The following is an 8,818-nucleotide window of genomic DNA, read 5'->3' on the forward strand; positions in this document are numbered from 1 at the left end:
CCTCATCTTTTGTGGCATTTGGCTCCTTACTTCAATATAAAAAAATTAGAAACGGAATAAAATTGTTTACAAAATATTCAATATGATGATTCGTTTTCAAATATTGTGATATGCAAGGCCAAAACAAATAATGGGATTTTTTTCTTGTGTCATTATACCAGAAATAGGGTAGAATAAAACAGTTATGTTTCTCTCATAAATGTTTTTTCAAGACACAAATGTCCAGGGGTTAAACAAAAGACAGTAATGTGAGTATGTAAGGAAAATATAATCTCAAAACAGCATTCCCGTGGCGTTGTCAAGTTGGTTTTAGGGTTTACTTGTATGTGTTTGTATTCATCGAACTCATATTGGACTCATACACATTCCTTTTATTCACGGAACGATCCAAACATGATTAGTTGGAGCTGTCCTGGGCCCGTATTCATGAAACCGTTCTCATGCTCAAGCACGAATTTTGTGCTCAAGTCTATTTTTTTTATTTTTTTTATCATATTTTATTTTTGATTGTTCACATGTTAGTATACAGTGGAGTACATGACAATTATTACATTGTATTTCATATTGTCTCGCATACTAATGAATTTTATCTTCTTTTTCATTTTGTTTCTTTTTCCTGTACAATAACAACTGCTTGCGTTCTTATTTTTAGGTAGTGAATAATTCTAGATATGATTAACATCGATATTAAGAATGAGCAAAATATGAATTGAAATTCAATTAATCAATGTTCAATGCTGTGCTGATAACGGCCCACTTCGATACTACTTAGTCGGCTTTTGCACGGGGATATGACAGGATACATCGATTTTCAATTAGCCTATAGTATGATATTGCAGAACGGACCCCGCCAATAGTTGGCATTGTATGTTTGTTTCTGCATGAGTAAATATATTTCTTTATGATGATGATACACATATTCACACTTTCATTTTCAGGAGTGTCATCTATTCCGAATATAAAGGAAATATTTGACCATGGCAAATCTATATTACAATTAGTTACAAATTGTTGTCTTAAAAATGACCATAACGCACGTGTATGAGGACAATCCCAAAATAAATGTGTCAGCGTTTCTCTATTTACCGTACAAATATTACAAATTTCTGTTTCTGTAATGTTCATTTTCATAAGTCTAGAGTTTGTATAGAGTATTCCATGTAGCAATTTAAATTGAAATTTGTAGTGTTGTGTCATCTGTTATATTGAAGGATAGTTTGAAGTACATCTTCCAACTGTCATTTGTTATATCTAATCCCATTTTCCTTTGCCATTTTTGCATAGATGAAATAGGGAGATCTAGATATTGATTGACCAATATTGCATAAAAATCTCTAGTTATCTTTTCTTTCCCTTTTAGTATTTGTATATATTTGTTTTCTGGTACATCAATATTTTTCTTGTATGTTTTAATCACATTTTTCCATGAATTTGAGATAGATGCTAGTAAGCCATAGTACTCAACGAAGTTAATTTGGATATCATATTGAAGTTTAAGTAGATTCACATCAATAAATTCACCCCTGTCATTAACTTAGTCTTTAATGAAGAACATATTATTTTCTACCCACCTTTGATACAGTACATACTGTTTGTTTATCTTAATTTTATTGTTAAACCTTATTGGTTGTGATAGTATTTCTGACGGGGTTGTGGGTGGAGCACGCTTTATAGAAGCCCATATTTTAATAATATTACTCCAGAAAGGATTGAAGTGATCTGCTATGTTGTTTAGGCCCTCGCTCTTCATGTACCAAATTGACTCATCCCCAAATTTTTGAAGTTTATCAGATATTGAATATTTCCAAGGAAAATTGTTGTTTGGGTCTAGTATTTTTTTTATCCCTGTCATTTTTAGTGCTTGGCAGTATGATTTTATATGAGTGAGTCTAAGGCCTCCATTCTCGTATGAGTTTATTATTACATTCCTTTTAATCTTGTCAATTTTCCCTGACCATAAAATAATAAAAAAAATAGTTTTTGGAGGTTGTTAATGAACACATCAGAAGGGTCTGGAAGTACTGTAAAAATATGTGTGAATATTGGAAGTGCTAGTGTCTTATTTCTTGTTCCAGTTATAAATTATTTAACACATCTTATTTTATTATAGTTTTGGACAAAAATTGAAGAAACTTGAAGCCGAATACTGTTTTCAATATTTAAATTTGACTTTTTGATTGTTGACATGATTTAGGTGGGTTACAAGGAAGCTAACTTGAGCTAGAGCATGAGGTCGGTTTCATGAATACGGGCCCTGAAGTGATATCGATATTATTCAATTTCTTTCATGATTTAATGATTTTAGTGTTTCATTTTAAGATACTTCATATAATTCCTCAGGACTAGGTGTCATGAACTATCGAACATTGCTGAATACATTTATTTAGATTTTGGTGGGTTGGTAAAGAACATATTTTACTAAATTCACGAAAATCTCATCGGTATGATATCAATCTGTTTACTATTGTTCAGATCATGTGTGATTTTTGTGACAAAGTCTGATTTGGCGTGAGATGTGTGATGATGTACGGCAATGTTTGTGGCAACAAATTTAATACCTTGTTATGAAAACTATGAATTGTGTAATAACCTTGCTATGAGCAACAACTCTCTGCTGTAGGCCTGCTATGAGTAAACAACATATGCTATTACTCTGCTGTTAGTAAACACTCTGCTATCAGTAAACACCATGTAATTACTATTCTATGAGTAAACACCAGGTTATCACTCTGCTATGAGTAAACACCAGGCTATCATTCTGCTATTATGAGTAAACACCAGGTTATCATTGTGCTATAAGTAAACACCAGGTTATCACTCTGCTATGAGTAAACACCAGGTTATCACTTTGCTATGAGTAAACACCAGGTTATCACTCTGCTATGAGTAAACACCAAGTTGTCACTCTGCTATGAGTAAAAACCTGTGCTTTATTCGTTGCACTGGTTACCTGTACGATACAGGTCGCAGTACACAATTCTGGTGTACACATACAAGGCACTGAATTGAATAGCTCCTCAGTACCTACATGAGCTTGTTACCCTGTATCAGCCGTCACGATCACTGCGGTCGGAGTCAGAATCTTTGTTGTGTGTCCCAAAATCTCGCACTGTGACCTACGGAAACAGATGCTTTGGGAGGGTTTCGGCTACGTTGTGGAATAGCTTACCATCTGCTATTAGAAAGTCAAATACCCTGACCAAGTTCAAGAGGGGCATCAAAACTCACCTCTTCACGTCTGCATTTTAGAATCATTGCAAAGACGTCATGTACATGTGCACATTGCTTGCTGAAATGTATAAAAGTGAGTATAAGCCTTTGTTTTTTGTTTTCACAATTATAACCATTACTATTATCCATATGTTGTAAAGCGCTTTAGAGTAATTTTACAAATTATATAGGTCACTATATAAATGTTGTATATCATTATTACTATAGGGGGAATTCTTTTGTATTATCTTGATTTGTGTGAATACCCTACACTCACCCTACTCTGCTAAGAGTTAACACTATGGTATTAGAACATTTCTGATATAAGTAAACATCTTACAATAAGTAAACATCATGTAACGAGAAATAAATGTTATTACCGTGCCACGCGTAAGCACTCTGCTCTGAGAACACTTTGCCAAAATCATGTGATGTATCCTGCTATAAATGAACACTATGATACACGTTACGAATAACATTCTCTTATATGTTATGAGAAAAAAACTATTAAATGAATATAAACACTCTTTAATGAATAAACACTCTGTTATATGTTATGAGTTAACACTCTTAAATGAAGAAACACTCGATCTGATATGGTTCAAGAGTAGTTACCTTGTTATATTATTGAGTTGACTCCCTGCTATACTTATGTTTTAAGTATACATTTTGCTACAGGTTGCTATGTATTTAATACTCTGATATGAGTATGTACCCTGCTATGAGTATGTACATACTATGCTATGAATATGTACTCTGCTATATGTATGTACTCTGATATGAGTAAGCATACAGCTATTACCCTAGGATAAGTGAGCACCCTGCTATAAGAATATACCTTTCTATGAGTATCTACCCTGCTTTTACCCTAGTATGAGTATGTACCCTGCTATTACCCTTGAAAGTATGAGTATGTACCCTGATATTACCCTAGTATGAGTATGTACCCTGCTAATATCCTGGTATGAGTATGTACCCTGCTATTACCCTTGTAAGTATGAATATGTACCCTGTTATTACCCTAGTATGAGTATGTACCCTGTTATTACCCTAGTATGAGTATGTACCCTGCTATTCCCCTAGTATGAGTATGTACCCTGCTATAACCCTGGTATGAGTATGTACACTGCTTTAACCCTAGTATGAGTATGTACCCTATTCTTACCCTAGTATGAGTATGTACCCTATTCTTACCCTAGTATGAGTATGTACCCTATTCTTACCCTAGTATGAGTATGTACCCTATTCTTACCCTAGTATGAGTATGTACCCTATTCTTACCCTAGTATGAGTATGTACCCTGTTATTACCCTTGTAAGTATGAGTATGTACCCTGATATTACCCTGGTATGAGCATGTACCTTGTTATTACCCTAGTATGAGTATGTATGAGTATGTACCCTGTTATTACCCTAGTATGAGTATGCACCCTGCTATTACCCTTGCAAGTATGAGTATGTACCCTGTTATTCCCCTAGTATGAGTATGTACAATCTATTACCCTGGTATGAGTACGTACCCTGTTATTACCCTGGTATGAGTATGTTCCCTGTTATTACTCTAGTATGAGCATGTACCCTGATATTACCCTAGTATGAGTATGTACCCTGCTATTACCCTTGAAAGTATGAGTATGTACCCTGATATTACCCTAGTATGAATATGTACCCTGCTATTACCCTGGTATGAGTATGTAGTCTGTTATTACCCTAGTATGAGTATGTACCCTGCTATTCCCCTTGAAAGTATGAGTATGTACCCTGTTATTACCCTAGTATGAGTATGTACCCTGCTATTACCCTGGTATGAGTGTGTACCCTGCTATTACCCTAGTATGAGTATGTACCCTGTTATTACCCTAGTATGAGTATGTACCCTGCTATTACCCTAGTATGAGTATGTACCCTGCTATAACCCTGGTATGAGTATGTACACTGCTATAACCCTAGTATGAGTATGTACCCTATTCTTACCCTAGTATGAGTATGTACCCTGTTATTACCCTAGTATGAGTATGTACCCTGATATTACCCTAGTATGAGTATGTACCCTGCTAATATCCTGGTATGAGTATGTACCCTGCTATTACCCTTGTAAGTATGAGTCTGTACCCTGATATTACCCTGGTATGAGTATGTACCTTGTTATTAACCTAGTATGAGTATGTACCCAGTTATTACCCCAGTATGAGTATGTACCCTGATATTACCCTCGTATGAGTATGTACCCTGCTAATATCCTGGTATGAGTATGTACCCTGCTATTATCCTGGTATGAGTATGTACCCTGCTATTACCCTGGTATGAGTATTTATTCTGTTATTACCCTAGTATGAGTATGTACCCAGTTATTACCCTAGTATGAGTATATACCCTGATATTACCCTAGTATGAGTATGAACCCTGCTATTACCCTGGCATGAGTATGTACCCTGCTATTACCCTGGTATGAGTATGTATTCTGTTATTACCCTAGTATGAGTATGTACCCTGCTATTACCCTTGTAATTATGAGTATGTATCCTGCTATTACCCTAGTATGAGTATGTACACTGTTATTACCCTTGTATGAGTATGCACCCTGCTATTACCCTTGTAAGTATGAGTATGTACCCTGATATTACCCTGGTATGAGTATGTACCTTGTTATTACCCTAGTATGAGTATGTACCCAGTTATTACCCTAGTATGAGTATGTACCCTGATATTACCCTAGTATGAATATGTACCCTGCTATTACCCTGGTATGAGTATGTACCCTGCTATTACCCTTGTAAGTATGAGTATGTACCCTGATATTACCCTGGTATAAGTATGTACCTTGTTATTAACCGAGTATGAGTATGTACCCAGTTATTACCCTAGTATGAGTATGTACCCTGATATTACCCTAGTATGAGTATGTACCCTGCTATTACCCTGGTATGAGTATGTACCCTGCTATTACCCTGGTATGAGTATGTACCCTGCTATTACCCTGGTATGAGTATGTACCCTGCTATTACCCTGGTATGAGTATGTACCCTGCTATTACCCTGGTATGAGTATGTACCCTGCTATTACCCTGGTATGAGTATGTACCCTGCTATTACCCTGGTATGAGTATGTACCCTGCTATTACCCTGGTATGAGTATGTACCCTGCTATTACCCTGGTATGAGTATGTACCCTGCTATTACCCTGGTATGAGTATGTACCCTGCTATTACCCTGGTATGAGTATGTACCCTGCTATTACCCTGGTATGAGTATGTACCCTGCTATTACCCTGGTATGAGTATGTACCCTGCTATTACCCTGGTATGAGTATGTACCCTGCTATTACCCTGGTATGAGTATGTACCCTGCTATTACCCTGGTATGAGTATGTACCCTGCTATTACCCTGGTATGAGTATGTACCCTGCTATTACCCTGGTATGAGTATGTACCCTGCTATTACCCTGGTATGAGTATGTACCCTGCTATTACCCTGGTATGAGTATGTACCCTGCTATTACCCTGGTATGAGTATGTACCCTGCTATTACCCTGGTATGAGTATGTACCCTGCTATTACCCTAGTATGAGTATGTACCCTGCTATTACCCTTGTATGAGTATGTACCCTGCTATTACCCTGGTATGAGTATGTACCCTGCTATTACCCTGGTATGAGTATGTACCCTGCTATTACCCTGGTATGAGTATGTACCCTGCTATTACCCTGGTATGAGTATGTACCCTGCTATTACCCTGGTATGAGTATGTACCCTGCTATTACCCTGGTATGAGTATGTACCCTGCTATTACCCTGGTATGAGTATGTACCCTGCTATTACCCTGGTATGAGTATGTACCCTGCTATTACCCTGGTATGAGTATGTACCCTGCTATTACCCTGGTATGAGTATGTACCCTGCTATTACCCTGGTATGAGTATGTACCCTGCTATTACCCTGGTATGAGTATGTACCCTGCTATTACCCTGGTATGAGTATGTACCCTGCTATTACCCTGGTATGAGTATGTACCCTGCTATTACCCTGGTATGAGTATGTACCCTGCTATTACCCTGGTATGAGTATGTACCCTGCTATTACCCTGGTATGAGTATGTACCCTGCTATTACCCTGGTATGAGTATGTACCCTGCTATTACCCTGGTATGAGTATGTACCCTGCTATTACCCTGGTATGAGTATGTACCCTGCTATTACCCTGGTATGAGTATGTACCCTGCTATTACCCTGGTATGAGTATGTACCCTGCTATTACCCTGGTATGAGTATGTACCCTGCTATTACCCTGGTATGAGTATGTACCCTGCTATTACCCTGGTATGAGTATGTACCCTGCTATTACCCTGGTATGAGTATGTACCCTGCTATTACCCTGGTATGAGTATGTACCCTGCTATTACCCTGGTATGAGTATGTACCCTGCTATTACCCTGGTATGAGTATGTACCCTGCTATTACCCTGGTATGAGTATGTACCCTGCTATTACCCTGGTATGAGTATGTACCCTGCTATTACCCTGGTATGAGTATGTACCCTGCTATTACCCTGGTATGAGTATGTACCCTGCTATTACCCTGGTATGAGTATGTACCCTGCTATTACCCTGGTATGAGTATGTACCCTGCTATTACCCTGGTATGAGTATGTACCCTGCTATTACCCTGGTATGAGTATGTACCCTGCTATTACCCTAGTATGAGTATGTACCCTGCTATTACCCTTGTATGAGTATGTACCCTGCTATTACCCTGGTATGAGTATGTACCCTGCTATTACCCTAGTATGAGTATGTACCCTGTTATTACCCTAGTATGAGTATGTACCCTGCTATTACCCTTGTATGAGTATGTACCCTGCTATTACCCTGGTATGAGTATGTACCCTGCTATTACCCTGGTATGAGTATGTACCCTGCTATTACCCTGGTATGAGTATGTACCCTGCTATTACCCTGGTATGAGTATGTACCCTGCTATTACCCTGGTATGAGTATGTACCCTGCTATTACCCTGGTATGAGTATGTACCCTGCTATTACCCTGGTATGAGTATGTACCCTGCTATTACCCTGGTATGAGTATGTACCCTGCTATTACCCTGGTATGAGTATGTACCCTGCTATTACCCTGGTATGAGTATGTACCCTGCTATTACCCTGGTATGAGTATGTACCCTGCTATTACCCTGGTATGAGTATGTACCCTGCTATTACCCTGGTATGAGTATGTACCCTGCTATTACCCTGGTATGAGTATGTACCCTGCTATTACCCTGGTATGAGTATGTACCCTGCTATTACCCTGGTATGAGTATGTACCCTGCTATTACCCTGGTATGAGTATGTACCCTGCTATTACCCTGGTATGAGTATGTACCCTGCTATTACCCTGGTATGAGTATGTACCCTGCTATTACCCTGGTATGAGTATGTACCCTGCTATTACCCTGGTATGAGTATGTACCCTGCTATTACCCTGGTATGAGTATGTACCCTGCTATTACCCTGGTATGAGTATGTACCCTGCTATTACCCTGGTATGAGTATGTACCCTGCTATTACCCTGGTATGAGTATGTACCCTGCTATTACCCTGGTATGAGTATGTACCCTGC

The sequence above is a fragment of the Mizuhopecten yessoensis genome, unplaced genomic scaffold (assembly GCF_002113885.1).
Source record: "Mizuhopecten yessoensis strain PY_sf001 unplaced genomic scaffold, ASM211388v2 scaffold8991, whole genome shotgun sequence".
NCBI classification, from domain to species: domain Eukaryota; kingdom Metazoa; phylum Mollusca; class Bivalvia; order Pectinida; family Pectinidae; genus Mizuhopecten; species Mizuhopecten yessoensis.